The 19594-nt window shown below is 34.2% G+C and overlaps 1 protein-coding gene across 2 annotated transcripts in view; it reads left to right on the top strand.

Moving 5' to 3' along the window:
* Window positions 1-19594, top strand: part of LOC118191370 (uncharacterized) — a 370344-nt gene that overhangs the window by 92513 nt on the left and 258237 nt on the right. The window lies entirely within an intron of this gene.

Raw genomic sequence — 19594 nt, forward strand, 5'->3', positions numbered from 1 at the left:
GATTAGTGTTACAATCATTGAAAATAAATTTACAGATTTTATTAAGTTGAATTGAAAAATAATAGTCTATATTTTTCTTGTAATTATTAGTTCCATTAGCTATAAATCTAAATTTTAATGGTGTTTTATGGAATTTGGGAATCGCATAAAGATTAGTAAATCTGTTGTAGTTTGCATTGAAAGTAATATTGAGTTTCTTATGAAAAGTTTTAATCCTGTTTATTATAGATGTTTCTGTAAGGTTGGCTGATTGATAAGTAGTTGCGTTGAGAAGTTCTTTATGAATAATCTCAGTGTAGAATTGTTTTCATATAATGCTAAAGTTATTAGTTGCTTTATCTATTTTTGTAATAGTAAAAAGCTGTTTTAATTTACTAATATCAGATGTAAGTTGCGACCAGTTCAGTGTACTTTTAAATTTGAGGTGACTGATTTCTGTGGATATGCGTTGAAGAATTTTAGCTTTCCATTTTAAGAAGGTATCTATGGGAAAATTCAGTTGATAGCTTGCTTTAACTATAAATTCGTTGATGTTGTTTTCGAAAGTCTTGTAACAGTAATTTGTAGTCATGTTTCTGACTGGTCTAAATTTTGTACCATAACTCATTAGTGTTTTTAGTTGATGGTTTTGTATGATATTCAGGTTGCCAGTAATTATGTGCTGGTGATTAGAATCTACGTAATTGCTGTAAATTGGTGTCTTACAATGTCATTCTGCAGTTTCATCTATTTCATGGTGGTTAGTAAGCAAGTTGCTTAAGGTCCTTTGATATTTAAATGCAATCATTGGTATAGTGTCAACTGCGGGGAAGTAATCTTTACAATCTCTGATGATTCTTGAGAAATGAATATTGTCAAACTGCGGATGCAGAAAATTGACTTTAAAATAAATTTTGCGTTGAGTGAGACTATTAGAGAGTCTGAAAAGACTAAAATCAAGAATCATGTCTTTAATGATTTGTATGTCGTCGTAGCTTTCTTAAATGAATTTTTTTAGTTTGATAAGGAATTTATTAGTACAGGAGTGTAACCAGTTGAGAAGTTTCTTGGGAAAACAGTCTGAGTCAAGAAAACATTTCAATTGTTTTTTCAATGCAAGTGTATCCAAAGTGGATAAAAATCTCGCATTATTTTTTATTTTGCTTCCTCTTTTTCCTCTCTGCGTTTTGATGCTGTAGAGTTTAAATTGGCTGAAAATAGACTTCTTAGAAGTATCTCTATTACTATGTATATAAGTGTTAAGTCCATATGGATAAAGTGAACGTTGTTTTAGTATATAGAGAGATTCCTGAAAAATTCGTGTTTTGTGATTGGGTATTATATCTAGTATCTGAAGTTGAATAGAGTTGAAGTCATGGTGTTTAAAGTGTTCTAAACTTTGTGTTGTGACCTAGAACGGGAATTGGATTGCTTAAAGATACACTAGATGCTGTCATGGTCGGTTCTTTATTCATAAATAAGTAACGCATACCTCAGCTGGCCCAAATGTGCGTCTGTTCTTCAGTAATTACATTTGCATTTTTTCGCTATGTAAAACAAATGTATCTGAAATAAGAAAAGCAAGTGGTGGACTACATATTAGGTAAACTGAGAAAAATGCGTAGATATTGTGTTATGGTTGTTAGATTAAGAGAAGTTCGGTAATGATTTCACTTTATTTTTACCAGCTTTAAGTTTTTGGTTTGTAAAATTTAGCGTTATTACTGGCTAAAAACGCCTTGCGTTATGCAAGTACAAGCATCGTAATCGTTTTACAAGAATCACATGACTGGGATTAATTTTCAAATTGTGCTTAGAGATAGATTAATTGTAAAGATGTAAATAACCAAATAAGGGATATTACAATTTATAAATTTTGTGTTATTCGTTGCTTAGCTGATATATGAAATATGTTGACCTCCTGTTTAAAGTGAGTCTGTTTCGATGTGAATTTTATTGCTATGTAATTTTATGCTGATAGAACTATATCTTTGTTTATTAAGTGTTTATGTATGCACATTATAAGATTTAACATTTGTTATTCTTGCACTTTTTAAAAGAGTAATACCCCGATGAATTCATTTACGTCGGTTCTGTGTAGTTTTGTTGCTTCATTGACGTCGTCTTTGTGCTGTTTATATGGAGTTTTTATCAATCGATGAAGTTTTTATTATGGTTAGTGTATCTAATTTACAAATCGATGGGAACATGCGGTAGATTTCCTGAATATGCATTCCGCTTTGCTATCACCATCTGTGATTTTGGACACAAGAGTTTCTTGAATTTGCCCTCTAAGCGTACGGAATGTACTGGGTGATTTCAAAATTAAAAGAAGAGTTAAATTTCTACAAAGAATGAGATGAAGATTCATGAAGACGCTGAATCAAATGACCAGTGAAGAGCAGCAATTAGAAAAGGAATAAAAAGTTTCCTTGTCTGGGTTTTCAGCACCTGCTGAAGAAGAATCAAGATCTTTTTCAATTCAGTCTTCGATGTTAAATGGGATGAAAATCGCGATGCAGAATAGGACATTGACTGAGATCAGCAGAGAGGAGCAGAAATCAGAAAAGGAATAACATTTTGCCTTATGTGTGTATCATATTATTTGAAGCAGTATTAATAATGCTTCAAATAATTAATTGCACGAAATACTAGCAGTGAAAAATCATTGTATATATATGTCAGAATAAGTGGGATGTCATGCGTGCTCGATATTACTAAAATACGTTAAACCTGTTTCGAACACCTGCCTCAGAATTCCTGCAGTTATTAATGTGAAATAAGTAGTCAAATAATTAGAAGTATATTAAATTCGACACACCCAAAGCGAATGTCCAATAGAACAGACCAGTTCTTGTGGCTTTTTAGAGTCTGATTGTTTCTTTTAAGTGCAAAGGGACTTTGTTCCTAAAGGACTATTGCTTTCATTTTGGGATTTTGCGTTGAAACCTTTAAAAGGCTGTATCACCTTTCAAATCGTTGTCACTAAATACTGTCGCCCTTTATTATATTTGAAGAAATTATTAAATAATGAAGAATCTGCATAAATGCGTGTATGTTTCTCTCATTGTGATAAACAACTAGATCTAGAGCCATCCAATTTTGAATGACGTAATCCTACTGCGAGTATGGGCATCTGAAAGCCCAAATTTGAAGTTTGGAATTTGTTTTATTATAGATTTCATATTTTGTAAAACTTTAACGAATTTTTGATTAACAAACTCAACGATTTAAAAGCGAGCAATGGCAACACTCTACGGGAAAGAAAAACCTTTTTATCTCTAGCGCGCGAAATTGTGTATCGGAAATTTTATAGATGTGCTTATTTTAAAATTATTTTGCGACATTGCTGTTGAACTGAATTTTATGTTTTAAATGCAAAGAACATGATATTTAATAAATAAAGGTCCGACCTCCTCTGAAAGTTTTATATCATTTTGTTATGCTTTCATTATTTACAACGCATTAGTACGATACGATTGCAGGCTTCTTCAAGCAACATTCTTAAGTCATCATCATCGTCATCCGGGCACATACACTCACAATGTCTGCATATTTTTAAAGATTTTTAATTGTTAATTCTTCGGTAATTGTAAAGTTTCTTGACTGCATTTTTTATTATTATTTTTGCATTGAGCAAAATAAAAGAACTTAAAACTTCTCACCATAAACGTGATATGAAAAGAAATTTCCTATTATAATTTTAACTTTTTTTTTAACTGACGTGCTTAGTTCTGTTATTCTTTTGTATCTGTACAAAGAAGTCTATAAAAGCTTAGCCAGAAAGATTTTTGAAAACTTTTCGAGGTGCATAAAGTGTACGACATCTGCGCTTCGTGTTCAAGAAATGTAAAAATATGAGCGATTGTAAAAAATGTTACCTCCAAAATGAGTGCAGCTGCTAACTGATATGAAGCGAATGTATTATTTCTCGAATTTTAATAGCTTCTGCATTTTTGTTCTAATTTTTCTTCATGTTTGGTTAACATCTGCTGCCGCCAAATTAATAGGGAAGAACTAACAATTCAGACGACTTTTGTGCTTATGTTCCTTATTTATGATTATAAGTGTCATGGCCATTTCCTTCTTTCTTTGTAAATGTGTTTCTTACGGCTGTATCATAAAATTCTCTGTTTCTCTAATATATTTAAAAGCATATTATCATATTCCAAACGAAGGGGCATTATAATCAGTCTGACTCTGTTATCTTTTATATTTCTATTTTTTAGCATGTATATGGAATTTTCTAAAACTCTTTTGAATCATTTTTTAATATTCACACTTTTTCTACTATATATAGCGTGATCATTAAAGACCTTACACAGCCTTAAATTTTCACAACTGTTGTGCTCGTGTACACATGTATTTACAGTCACAGAAATGATTAAAAATGACATAAATATTTATATTATGGTGCTTTTAGGTGTAAAAATGAAATCTTTTTTTATGTTTTCTCGGTGCTTGTAGTTCATTATATTTAATAACATTTTTTTATCCAAGGAATTCGAAGCATTTTGCTTCAAATCACTTTTAAATGTCGGAATCACTTTTCAAATTGTTGCCACCATATTAAATAATATAATATTATACATCGTATTACATTTAAAGAAACTAAATAGCGAAGAATCTACAGGAATGCATGTACATTTCTCGCATTGTGAAAACACAACGGTACCTAGAGTCGTTAAATTTTGAATAACATAGTTCTCTACCCAAACATGGGCACATGAAGCCCGAATTTGAATTTTTTCGGGGAGGTTAATATTTTGTAAAACTTCAACGAATTTTTGATTAAAAAGTTCAACGATTTCAAAGCGAGCAATAGCAACACTGTATGGAGGGGGCGAGACTGTCTATTGGAAATTCTAAAGATATGCTGTTTTTAAATAATTTTATTCCAATGTGACCAGATAGCATTAAGGCTTTACCATATTTTTGACTGTTTGGCTCTAATAAGATTCTTCTTGGAGAATATCCTTTTATCCTGAGCAGCTCTGTTCTGGGAACATCATTGACCTAACGGTCTGCGTATGGTCTGCACAGGGTGCTTCGTGATTAATTTTGGGTTTCTGTAGACAGGACACCACAACGACCACCATATGATGCGCCAGCACAATATTGAAGATTCTCTGAAATTAATCAGTTTTTGAGTTTCGTTAAATTTATTTTTGATTAAAAAAAAGCACATTTTTCCCGAATAAATATAACATTTATAATAAAATATAAATTGAGTTCTAATCATGGAAGAAAGGCTCTTATCTCCATAAAAAAGGGTATTTTTTTTCCACCAGTTCTTCCGGGATTGCCGTCTATTTGTATTCTTCACCTATTTTGCAAATGATTGGTTTTTTAGAACTAAGGGACGTTAGATCAGAAGGCTATTAGTCTGGAAACGGCATTTTGCGTCGAATCACTCTATCACTTTTCAGATTGTTGTCACCATATATTATCTCCCTATATTATATTTTAAGAAATTAAATAATGAAGCAACTGCATGAATGTATGTATATTTCTGGCATTGTGAAAGAACAGCCGTTACCTAGAGCTATCAAATTCTGTATAACGTAATCCTCCACCCGCATATGGGCACCCAAAAGCCCGAATCTTGAATTTCGAATTTGCTTTATTATCTATTTCACATTTTTTAAACTTTTTGGTTTTTGATTTAGAACGAATTTTTGATTAAGAAACTCAACGATTTCAAAGCGAGCAGTGGTAACACTGCTAAATAAAACATTTTTTAACTCCTGGGAATAAACATTTTTTATCTCCGACACGCGAGACGGTCTATTGGAAATTCTAAAGGTAGGTTGTTTTTAAATATTTTAATCCCGGTGTGTCGTTATCCCAAATGCTGTCGAAACGTGTATGTGTCTGTAAATGGGAAAATACCCCGTTTGGGCGTAATATAAAATATGAAAGCTTTTAACGAAAATATGAAATATTTGAGGAGAGGCGAAAGAGAGAGACTATGCAGTTATTAGTCATTTATACTAGGTGTACAGCTAAGCTGTTAAGCTGTGATTGGTTAATTTTAAGTTATTATGTAACATGGAAGGATCTCGAATATGGAAGAACGGATGAATTTAGGGGGAGTGCACCAAATCTAGAATAGTTAATTTTGAGGCCGCGAAATATTTTTAAACCAGCCATTGTATTTTGTTAAATCTTACATATATATATCGGAAACAAGATTTGGAAATAGTGATGATGTAGAAATGTCGATTTCACAGAATGTTGATCCATAATGAACAGCAAACTTGGCAGATGAGGCGAAATAAATATTCATTTTTTTTTTTTTTTAAAGTTGAAGCACAAACAACTTGGCACACTACTCAGGTCTATTTCAAAACGTTTTCATTTTTGATAGCTTTGCAATAAGAAGACAGCAGCAAGCAGCAGTCTAGCTAAGCTGAAGTGTAGAAAGCAAGCAAGTTGTGTTCAGAATGAAATTTTTATTCAGAATGAGTTAGTTTCGCTCCTGAATGTATTTGTTTGGATAATTAATACTGCTGTAAAATTATTGTTAGCTGTTTGAGTTTCTTTCCATTTGCATCACCAGCGTTGTGTAAGAGTCATACGACATGAATTAGTATTGAAATGATGCAGTGCAGAAAAATATTACTATTTTTTAAATAGAGAAGGGAAGTACTCAGAATTAATCATAAAGGGCTATTGCTAAATTATAATTTTCATATGTTTTATCTTTCTTACATGCCTACATAAAATACAAAATAAGAAACAGAATTATTGAAACCCAACTGGCAATAAACCTTCATAATTGTTAATTAAACACATCTCCACATCAAAGATAACGCTATGCACCATTTTGCGTCTCTCTGCCGCGTATCACTCAGTCTTTCCGTGCAGTTTCCTTGCGCTGGGATATCTTTAGTCAATCATTGCTTAGGATTAACACAAAGACTTCTCGGCAATAAATAACGACCGAAGGTAGTATGCATTGCTTTTTCTCGGCTGCTGCTTGAATAAACCTCATCTCTCTCTTTGCCTACTTCCTTTATTAAGCAAAAATGTACTTCTGAGTATTGTTCCTGTGCAAAATAAAATTGATGCTTTAACTACCAAGCCAGTTGTGATTTTCGCACCAGTCGTGATCTAAGCAAGTCTTCTCGGCCATGACTAAAGAGTGAGTTGGTCTTATCTTCTTCAAAAACTGCATCACATATATATATGACGTAGCCATCGATTTAACAGATTTTACTTTTGGTTAAAGCAATTGTGAAAATGCAGTATCAATGTCACATCTTTATCTCAATATGCACCCCAGAAATTTTGGATGTTAGCTCATCTTAGGGCAATGGTTGATACACAGAAGCGAGCAGCGACATATATTACCCAGGGAAAAGAAAAGCATAAATGTGACGCATTCGGAAGAAAGCGTGGACGAGTCCAAAACATTTCGGTTAACTGAAAACTTTAATCTGATTGGCTGTAAGACGCCTGCATTGCAACGTTATGCAAGATAGCGTAAAACGGATTAACCTTTAAACACTTTGGACTGATATGTTATTAATAGTTACTATTTTTAGCACAGAAAGGGGAAGTACCCAAATTAAAATGAAAAATGCAGGAGCTGTATAACTCAAATAGGGCCGAATTAAAGTTAATAGTTGGCTTTGCATATTCTTGTTTTACATACTATTTATATATGTTATAATCTAGAAAAGTTAATGCTGTGTGAATGCGTAATTGCGTAGTTGCAATCAAATACTAGCCGTCGTGCCGATTTAACACATTTTATTTCTAGGCAAAATAATTCGTGAGAAGCATGTTTTTATTAGAATTATACATAGCAATGGATGCAATCTGCTCGCTCTTAATTAATCATATTTTTGTCTGTTCATATCTAATGATAATACGATGGATGAAAGAGAAAGGTAAGCGTTGATATCTTAACAGGAAGTAAGCAAGAGCAGTAATATGTTACATTCGAAAAGAAAACCCGGTACAAGGGGGGGGGGAGAGTTATGGTTCGCAGTCAGTTATTTTCGATTTCGATGTATTGCGATTGGCTAATTAATAACTATAAATTATTATTAGTTGAGGTCATATGCAAGTTATCTACGTCAGAGCTTTGTGTAAACTTCATATAATGGCTATTGCCTTTGAAATGATGCAGTTGGGACATGTATCTTACAAACAATTACTATTTCTAGGACTGAATGGAGAATTGCTCGAGTTAAAACGAATAAAGGGACTATTGCAAATAATAATTTTGATTCACACTTTTTAACTTAGATATATATTGATAACTATCTGTGAAGTTGTGATTTGTAAGCTATGTCAACTATAAATGCGCGATGCGTACGTAGCAGTCCAGATATATTAGGAGTTCAGGGAATCTTCAGAACTTGACTGGGAGTCGATTGCGGAAGTTGATCGCATAATCCTTCCGTCAACTCTTCCATTTTCATTAGCTCCTAACTTTACCGGGTTTTCGTCTTACCTCGTAGTCTCTGGCTGCACCACCGAATCTTTGGTTTTTTTTTACTTTCAGTCTTTATTAAATAATGCGTTTCTAAGTAATAAATGAGAATTGTTGGATTAATGAAATTTAAATTTTGAAAATTTCGTTACCCTCATAATTAGTGATTTTCAGCTTTATTTTTGTTGTTAAATTCAATTTGATATGAATTGTCTTTATCTACTGTACACATCTGTAAAATTTTGTACGAAGATTCAACCAGCGTGTCATGCACATACTCGGTAAGGGGAAGCTACCAACCAAGCCCTGCCGGAAGAACAGTTAAGCCAACGACCTCTATCTGAAAGGAGAGAGGAGAAAATCTGGCAACGAGAAGAAGAAGCGTCCTTGATGCGAGAAGGATGGCATGCTCGTGTGAAAAAATTTGGAATTAGTTTTTCTGTATCCCGAGAGTTGAGCTTTTTGTTAAGAACTGAAAGGTGCTATGTATTACTTGTGCGTTTGATGTAATTGTGAATAAAAACAATACTTTGTGAAAAGATAATGTGTATTTACAAAAATGAAAATATAGCTCTTGTTAAACCGCTTAAGTGTGCCACTTTATTTCCTGCGAATAGAGTTGACTAATAACATTCATAAGAGGATGGAAACGAACCGACAAAGATGAATTGGTACAGGATCGTTTGACACAGCGTTTAATCGGTTAGTAATTGTTTTACACCAGAATATAGTATACCATTTAGTTTATGCACTGAACAGTATATACGTACATTAATTATTAATTTTATTTTTATCATGTTTAAAAGTACGGTGATAAATTAAAGCTTTTCTTCCCCGCCTTGGGTTTTTTTAGATATAAAAATGGAAGATTAAATTAGCCAAAGGAAAAAAGCTTAGAATATCCAATTAAATATTAGTACATTTTACAGCATATCAAGTTGTAAATAGTTGAGAACCCAGAATCATTCATTATAAAACAAATTTAGGTCAGATAGAAAGGATTTCTTTCGAAACGGTGCACGGGGAAGGGGGGAACCTAACCTCCCGGAAACTCCTTGTTTTTGTCTCGAGAGCGTCTTGGTTTTTCATATTTGAAGGCTGGAAACTGTTGATTTGGAATTATCATCCATCACTTCTATTCTGGGCACCGTTATAAAGACCAGTAGATGCCCTGAAATCCTCATTGTACATTCCAGAGTGATCTCCGAGAATATAACTTGGAACTTCAGATTACCGGACTGATATGCAGACCAGTATACTTTGAGAACAAATGGGAGAAATGGCTTTTACGCTTTACAATATAATTGAAAATAACATTTAAATAAAATATTAAAAAATTCAGTAGCCGTACAGAGTTGTAGCCAGAAAACCTGTAGTCCGGTAAATTAGTAAAAATTGCAGTCGAAAATCAATATTAAAAAATATTCTTAATTGAACCAAAATGCTAATTTGGTTATTATAATAATTGAAGTAAAATATTAACATTTTCAAATTTTGTTTCTTTACAGCACTTCAGGGTTTTTTACTGTTACTTTGCTTTATTATTTGTATATCTGACGCCTACAACACTTTTGCTGCAGATCTTGATCATGTTATCATCTTGTAGAAACATTAGGTATTTTTGGAAGCAGGCAAGATGCAAAATTAGCAACGCCTTCGCCGGGAATCGAACCACGGATCTCTGGAATACCGAGCCAGCTTTCAGAACCACTACACCACGAAGGCACGCTAGGAAGGCGGCAGTAATACCTTATATACTCCCCTTTTGAAGGGCGACTGGGGTTTTTTTAGAGGACCCAGTCGCTAATTCCTGGGCGAGGAGAATCATCACCCAACACCCTTTTAGTTCGGGCGCCACAGTAGAGACATTAGGTATTTTTGGAAGCCGGAGAGATGAAAAATGAGCAAAGGCCTTCGCCTGGAATCGAACCGCGGACCTCTCAAATACGAGCTGAGCGTGCAGACCACCACACCACGAAGGCATGCTAAAAAGGCGGTAGAAATACCTTAATCTGTAACAATGAAATAGAGTCCTCTGTCTGTTTGGTGGTAGGAAAATTCAGAGGCGGGTAGATCTAGAGACAGATTTTTTATATATTTAATACACATGTTCATGATGGTGAAAACTTAGAAGCATCCACACGCTCCCCTTAAAAAAAATCGATATTAAATCTTTTAAATGAAACAAATTTGGGCCAGTTATACAAAAATTGAAATCCAAGTGTTATTGATATATAGGTCACGCTTTCTTTACATGGAAATGTTTTGTACTTAATTTTATCACCTGTTTAAGCTTTCCATGTTATTTTTCTTTTTATGTATTTTAAGCAGTTATCAAGCGTTAATTTTGAAATAATTAGTAAATTAATTATAAGCCGTAATTATTAAATTCGTTTTCGATTCATTCAGTAATTAATTTTTTTACGTAATTTTTCTTGTCAAATATAATTTGTAACTACAAATCTGTTTCTCGAATTACGACGGGGGGGGAACTATTTTACGTAATTGATGTTAATAAACTAGTTCTGCTTCGAACTTGAAAATGTTTAATGGAAAGTGCATAATGGAACTTCTTCTTCTTCTTTTTTTTTTTATTTTTTTTTTTTAAGTATGCATTTGAATTTAACTTTCCCTATCGTTTCGATTATGATGAAATCTCTTCTTGTTAGACAAAGACTCGGCGCTGACATAAAAATTATATTTGTCTTCTGATCGTGAGCTTTCAGAGAACGAGTCACTAGATCTATATTAAAGGTCATTGTCTTTTCAGTTTAAACATGTTGCTATAATTTTTTATGATTTTAATACCATAAAAAATTATCACTCTTTGTCATATTAAAGTTTTATTTTTAGTAGATTGACTAGAAGACTGTATTTCTCAGATTTATTTGCGAATAGTATGTTGTTTAATCTGTAAATTAAATAGAACCACAGGCCATCTGGATATTTTAAAATTTCTGGCTCAAGGGCTGCCGTTTTAATAAGCAAAGTACTCACTGACCAAGAAGCGAAGAAGCCGCATTATGGAATCGTGGTTAGTGACTCTGATTGCCGTAGCCAAAGCTCCGGATTCGAATTCTGGAAAAGGCATGGAAGTTGTAAATATGTAGTGTCTCTGTGGCATGGAGGCGCTTTAAATTCCTGGCAAGCCCAAAATAATTTCATGGGATTTGGTGATGCGGGAATAGGGATGGGAGACCCTTCGACCTGACCCCCCGGGGGGCTGTATCTCAAAATTGGGGCGGAACTGAGCAGAAGACGTGCTGTCACTTGTAAGGTGCTCAAGGCTCATGCTGGACGAGAGGCGAAAAAATTGCACTCCTTGCCACAATAATATTCGTGTGCTTGTTCTAAATGTGTTAGACAAATGAGGTGCCATAGCAACTACTGTAGCTCAAGTAAACGGGGTGCTTTCTCTCAAAAATGTAACGGATCTTAGATAAATAATCACCTTATATTTCGCGCAAGTTAAATAATGCGATCTAATTATTTTTATGGAAATAAAATTAGATTTTAGATTTATTTTTTCAGTTTAATTACGATTTTAATCTAATTTAAGCGTGTTGTATGTATTTTTATTAATTTTAAATGTTTAATGTATTTTTTAATTTTTTATCCCTATATGATCTTCCATCAAGTAATTCTTACTCTGATAGGCCAATTTTCACACTCTGCCAGTGACTTGTCTCCGCAGTTGGAGCGCTCTTCGATTCCCTCCCTAAAAATTATGTACCTTTACCGACAAACCTTCGTAAAAATTCAAATTTTGCTGTGCACATAATAACTACTTATATTAACTACTTATATTTTAAGTAAGAAGATGTCATTATTTAATTTCTGATAGGGTAATAAATTTGTCAGTCAGTGTTGTTTCTTAATATTGAAAATGTCAAACATTGTTCGGTGATTGAGTTCTTGACCAAAGAAGTGAAATCTCCAATTAATTTTCATAAACCCATGATTGTAATGTATGGTGACATAGTACCTTTCTGTGGCAGCATTACAACGGGAGCTGCCATGTTCTAAATCTAACTGAGAAAAGCATACTGTTATGTGCGGACGACTTCGTAATGGATTGAATGCACACAGAACCGAAGATAACTCCATAAAATTTATTTTTCCGAAAGAAACACTGTACAGATCTGGAATTTTTCGTAAAAGTTCTCGTACAGCTCTTCTCAGAATGACAGAGTACAATCAGTAGTTACACTTCGAACTACTAAGAACGTTAAAACAACGCAGTACAAACGCAGGGTTCGTATAGCTTTCTGTGGTGAAAGTTTTAAAGTTTTCCTTGCTTTTCTTCTACGTGATTATATTTTACGTTATCGTAGACGTAATCGTGTGAATCTGTTTGGGTAATTTATAGCCATTGCCATGTAATGAATGCGAGAAGCAACGTATTTTGTTCTTGGTTACTTTTCCGCTGTGTCAGCTGGTTCTGTGGTTCCAAGACTCTTTCCAGCTCGGAAAGAAAATTTATACATCATGTCGTTTTCTTTTTGTGATTGTCTCTCTCTCTTTGATTTGAATGCTTGTTGCTGGCAGACGCGAAGACAGTTAGCAGAGCTCATTCTTCCAACTTTTGTGACTGCTTTTGAATATGTTAACGATTTAATTCGTGACCTAAGGGTTTATTTTAATTTTTCAGTGGACTTAAAAATAGAATATCAGGGCCAGAAATTACTATATATAACAAAAAGTCATGTTTATATTTTGCAAAGGGTAATGACTAGTGACCTGTACTTCCTATTTATCTCTAGCCATAATAATAAAAGAAAGAGTTTGTCTGCGTATTTGGTGTCATATCGCGCAGAGAAGGAAAGCTCAAAACTACTAAATATGGCTCTCAAATTTTCTAGAGGGTATCATATGCAAGTGGTTTTATACTTCAGAACGAACAGGCTTAATGCCGAAATGAACTGCACAAAATTTTAGCATTATTCAAATAACAGGAAAATAATTTTCCAATTGAAATTTTATGTAGGATTTGTAGCACAGTTTATCAGTTTTTATGATTTTACAAAAATCCCTTGTTCGTTTTTATATCCAGTATACTAGATTATTCCAACACTGGAAGCCTACTACGTGTTCGGTATGACCGCTAAACGCTGATACTTTGACCGGGGTCTTAAAACACGACAAATGGGCTGGTTTCTTGGGAGTTTTCATAGTTTTTTTTTCTCTGTAAATCGTGAATACGAGACAGTTTCTCTTCTCTGCGAAGATATTCATCCTGGCAGCCTTCGCGTGCTTTACCGTAATCAAAATAAAACAAACCAAAACAAAATCCGAAGCTGGAAAATTATACATTTTAAAGCCTTGAGATTTTCAAGGATTATAAAACTTACACTTCGGCTACTTTTAAAATTAAAACAATAAAAAATATTAAGTCGGTCATTTTAATAATTTGTTTCTATATTGCTTCTAGTAAAATCCATTTCGTTCGGATTCAGTGATTTTTTTTTTTGTGTTAATTATCCCCTCCCTTGCTATGCCTCCCCAATTTTTAAAAATAATTCTCTTTTACTCCATGTGAAGAATGGATATATTGCTAGTTTCTGCCAAATGATGCCGTTCCAACAGTAGTAAATATACTTTAAAAAGTCGCCTTCAAGTTAGGCAATATTAACAAGAGTGGAGATTGTAAGTTTCTTCAATTTCGTAACAAATGGTATGTAAGAAGTGAATGAAAGGTCAATACAGTGGAACAACTGTTGGGTTGTTGCAGTATTTTACAATCTACTGTTTCAGCCTTTACACCATTTAGTTGGAATTACAACATACAGCATTCGAACATTCAAGTACATGACATCTAGGATCATGGGTTTTGAAATAAAGTCATTGATACCCATTTTATAACTAATTAATTAACATTTTATAATGATAGAAAATACAGATCGAATTGATATACGAAAGAAATTCAGATGGGGTGATTATTCTTAATCAAAATGCAGAAGAATCCTTGACAGCTAACATCCTAAATACAACTTCTCGTGGGGCCGCGCGCCTTTGGTAAATTTCATCCGTGTCTGATATGTTATGCTCATCAGAATGATTTTTCGGCTCGACTTTTAACCAGTTGAATTGAAGGCAATCATTGAATGGGATGCATCTGATGGAAATAGTATATTTCTGCTTCGTTTTGTTTTGAACGCGTAGCGGGGACGTTTCTTCATTTGTCTTATAAACTGCAAAAACGTGCGGCAAATGTAGTAGCTCATTCTAAGGCACTTATAGAAAGTAGATTCAGTATATATTGTATTTCATGTATATAAATGTAATAGTTTTGCTTACCAAGTGGTCGTAAGCAGAGCGATCCCTGTACTTTCTGTATATTATCATGGGCTGGATACTTAGCATTAAAGAAATTTACTAAGTGAAAGAAATCCAAAGAGCAAACATTTACTACACACAGGATTGTTTGTTAAACCTTCTCCAGACTTATTTGTTCCGCAGTTTAACAGCATTTCAATTAAAAAGTTGCTTGAAATTTGGTGTGTTGAGTGTGAATTAAAATTTAAGTTGAATTTCATTTGAATTAAAAATTAATTTAAATGTTTTCTTTGACCTGAAAAAATTGTTGATTACTGTATGGTTGAACGTGGCTAGAATTATCGTTCATTGTGTTCTCTGGTGTATGATCAGTAGGCTTGAAATAAATAAGCACATCAAGTTCGTAGCGACACTCACCTTATATACGATCGTAATGTGTGCCTTTATCCTTGCATAGAAGGAATTATGGGATTTTAGTAAATTACAGAAAACGATATTTTTTACGCAGCAGTCGTTGTCATGGTTGTAAGTCATGGTTTGGAGAAAAGAAATGGTCTTGAAGTGCCTGTTCTAAAGTAACAGACTGTAGCAACAGAACAATACTCTAACAGTGTGATTCACTACGAAAATATGAGAAGCAAGGAAGGAATCTAAGACGTAATTTAATTAGGAATATTAGGAGGTATTTGTTAAAAATATGAGAAGTAATTCTATTGTTGTTTGGAAAGAAGGGTAAAGGAAAACATTCTTTCTTATTTTCAAGTTAAAAAAAGCTTTACTTACGCCTTGAAAGTAGGTGGATCTGCATCATTCTGTTTTGAAAATATGGTTACGAAACGTAACGTAGGAGTAGGTTTATTCCGTAAAACAAATATCGATATGAGACTGAATTTTTTATCTCGCTTCGTTTTTCCCTTATGAGATTTTTCGAGAAGACGAAATATACGAATGATTATGTAAGAAAAAAATCATAGTTTTACTTGACAAAGCACAATATGTTTTCAAATATTTTAAATACCTGTTATTTTTGTGAAAAGAAATTTATAAAAAAAATTGTGTAATGATAATTTTGGAGATTTGTATTTACAAAAGGGATTGTCTTGGTTCTTTATAGCTTTTTCTCTTAGCGCGAGAGAAATATTCTTCAAATGAGTAAAATGTATTGCCGCTTTCCGATAGTATACATATCTTCTTTAATCCTCCCCCCTTTTTTACTTCCTTGTACGAAGTAAAGGAAGTATTGTAATCGCGAAAAATTTCGGGTATTGTATTTCAACGAAAATATTGATTTTGACCGCTCTCGAATCAATTTGAATAATTTTTTCGCGTGACATCTGTACATACGGACAGAATAAAGGACTCTTCTTTCCAAATTCCTTGTAAAGTAGTCCAGAAGAGATTTTCTTCGTAACGTTTTAAGTATGTATGTTTCTCGCATAACTCAAGAACGAGTAGCCGTAGAGCGTTGAAAATTTGTATATGGGACTGCTATAACTTTTTCTTTGCAGTCAGCCGCACTAAACGTGCGCATTCTTTCCTTTAAGAGTGGTTGAAGTATGTTGTTCTTATGTTTCGATTAAGGTTATTATGCCTTTAGTAAATCTGCAAACAGTAATTGTAGAATTATCAACGATTTAAAGTTTTAAGTTGCGCTTGGCCTAATTAGACCATCATTTGTTAATATTTTGTCTTAGTAGAATAATGACTTAAGTCAGTTGGTGCACCAACTTGAATGTCTTTTTCCCAATGGGATCAAAAGTTAACTTTCACTTTTAGGTACCGATTATGACCGTTGGCGGAATTGCTTGTTTTATGCTAGAAACTCAGTATTTTAATAGGGGGGAACTGTATTTGGTGTTTTAGGTTTACTGTATTTTACAATTTTTAGTGACGATGTTTTAAGTTTTTATATATTTTTGCCTTGCCGCTGAGTAAGAACTGAATTGATTGAATGAGAAATATATCTCTCTAATGAAATTTGAAGAAATAGGTTTAAATGAAGTGCAGCAAAAGATGTTTTTGATTTAATAAGCCGTACATAAGATATTTTTTAAAATTATGCTATAGGTTATGTCCATGATTTTAAATTTCATTGCATTATATTATCTTAAAACTTTGTAATTCTAATATACACTAATGCCTGTGAAAATTACAACACTGTGAAAGGAATTTTGCAAATTGAACCAAACTTGCAGGAAATGTAAAGTGAGATTGAAATGCAAATGATTTAAAGTGAATGTAATGAAAATGATTTAAAGTGAGATGCAAATGATGTAAGTGATGTAAAGTGATGATGAGTGTAATGTAAGTGATGTAATGATGAATGCAAGTGATGTAAAGTGAGATGAAAATGCAAATGATGTAAAGGGAGATGAAAATGCAAATGATTAGAATTACAAAGCGATTGCGCATGCTTGGAATGAGAACCGGCCGCTTGTTAGAAAGGACTGTACAGTTGCCTTGAAATCTGTTTATCATGCTCTGTCTGCGGTGAATGTTTAATTAGTGGTCAATATCGTCAACAATATAGCGGGTCTCGTCAACAGCGGAAGGTGCCATACCAACAACTAACAAGAGTTCTTGCAAGGCCGCATCGTTAGTATGCGAGAGGTAGGACTTTTGTATGGAGTATTTGCAGCCCGAACGCAGCGTTATTGCGCAACAGCGTTGCGTGTTTGGAAGAAATGGACAGAGAAGAACCAAACAAGGCGAAGTCCGGGCGGTTGAGGTACGCAATAGCACAAAGGCACGGGACAACAGGTACCTCATCCGCATGGCTGTGACGGATCGTACAGAGTCCTCTTGTGTGTTAGCACAACGTTGGCGCACAGCTCAGGTGTTGTGTTGTCTAGCTGCGCGGTCCATCGCCGTCTGCTGCGGCATGAACTGCGTGCAAGGATTCCTCTACGCAGGATCGCCCTGTCGTTGAATCACAGACGCCTCCGACTTCAATAGGCAGGGCGACACAGTGCGTGGCGTGCCCTGTGGTAACAAGTTGTTTTCTCTTATGCATCTCCCTACAATCTGGAGTACAGTGATGGAAGAGTACCCGCGAGACGTTACGGAGAGGAGCGACAGTATGTTATCCAGCGTCGTACCGCACAAACACCTGGCATCATTGTGTAGGGAGCTATTAAAGTATAATTGTCGTTCCTATCAGTGCAGATCGCGGGCAACCTTAACAGTAATCGCTACATAAGGAAAGTTCTGGAGCCAGAGGTCCTTCCTATCCTTTGACGCATTGCGGGCGCTGTATTTCAGCTCGTGCATATGTTTCTCAGACTGCGGAAGCCTTCTTTAGGGCACAACAGGTTTCGCTTCTTCCATGGTCTGCTTATTCCCCTCATACATCACCCATTGAGCATGTCTGAGATTTCATCGGTCGGCAATTGTCTCGTACAGCTGGTGGGGCACACTCTAAGACTGAACTTTGGCGTCAAGTCGAAGCTATATGAATGGGATTCCCCAGGGTTATATTAAGAACCTATATGATTCAATGCCGCGACGTGTATCTGTTATCGCTTAGCGTGGCGGACACACAAAGTACTGATTTCCGACTTTTGTTTTTGTCGTCTTGTAAATTTGATCGTTTATTTGTACTGTCAGTAATATGTGGAATAAATTTCATTCATTTCCGACAATTCCTTTATGCTGTTTTGCATTTCTCACAGATATTAGTGTATTAGAGTAAAAAGGCGTGATACATATTAAATTAACTATTCATTTATTTATTTTTTTTTTCAAATCGTAATGCTTCTTATGACAGTTTAGTTCAGGTATTACATAGCTTTGTATTTAAGTATTGTAAAAATTTCATGTAGTGTAGTAACATCTGCAGTATTACAAAGATGTAAGTGGAAAATATGATATTAAAGTTGAAAATAGAGTCCGTTTATACGCTGGAAATTTTATCTGTATTTTTTTCTTTTATTACCGTGAAAATAACTCATTTCTTAATACTCTATAATGAATTAATATTTCATTCCTTTTCTTTTTTTAGGTAAGTCGGAAGCTTCCATTTGTTTTGAAGTGATTGAAGTTAAAGGTAAATCTGTAATTTTTTTTTGGGGGGGGGGAAGTAGTAGGCATATATATAGGATTGACTTTTAGGATCAGTTTTGGGGATATTAAAATGAAAAATTTTTAAATGCTGTTTTAAAAATAATAATAAAATTGACATGTGATGTTATAGATATTAAGATTAGTATTATGCGTCATCGATGCCATGCCAGAAGCATAAAAAATGAAGATCGTGTTTCGGAGGAAAAATGTCTGAAGTTTTGTCACACGTTTGTTGTGAAAAGAAAATTCATTTATAACTTTGCACATTCATTCTCGTACATTGTCCTCATAGAAGATGCATTTGTGGCATTTACAACAGTGAAAAAAGCATGGGAAAATAATATGTGTGAAAAAAGTAAACTATACAGCTCATTATTTTGATATGATACCGAAATACATAGTCTGAAAATTTTATAATGTTTATGAGACAAAGCGAAGGACAAGGGCATTATTCATATTTCATCCTTTTTTAGTTTATAGAGAGTGGCTTATATGGAACTAGCTGCGCAAATCTTCTAGTCGTTTACTCAGAGACATCCCTGTAGATGTCTTCGGCATATTTAAAGACCACAGTAGATAAATAATGTGGGTTCAGCTGCAGATGCGGAGTGCATAAGTGGGCATGGCGAGGGACGTCTTCGGAAGGTCGGATCCTGTGAAGTGAAGTGATAAGTTCTTTTTATAAGAGTTATGTTGTATGGATGCTGCTGCTTCCAAAATATGTTTGTGTGAATGGCAACATCGAAAACTTATTTTTATCCAGTGCCATCGGCTATCGTGCATTACCATGATGATGTGATAATATTATCTGTTATCCCTTTTTGAAACTGT

This window comes from Stegodyphus dumicola, chromosome 1, assembly GCF_044657685.1.
Source record: "Stegodyphus dumicola isolate Sdum_Otavi_A_Nest chromosome 1, ASM4465768v1".
Taxonomy (NCBI): Eukaryota; Metazoa; Arthropoda; class Arachnida; order Araneae; family Eresidae; genus Stegodyphus; species Stegodyphus dumicola.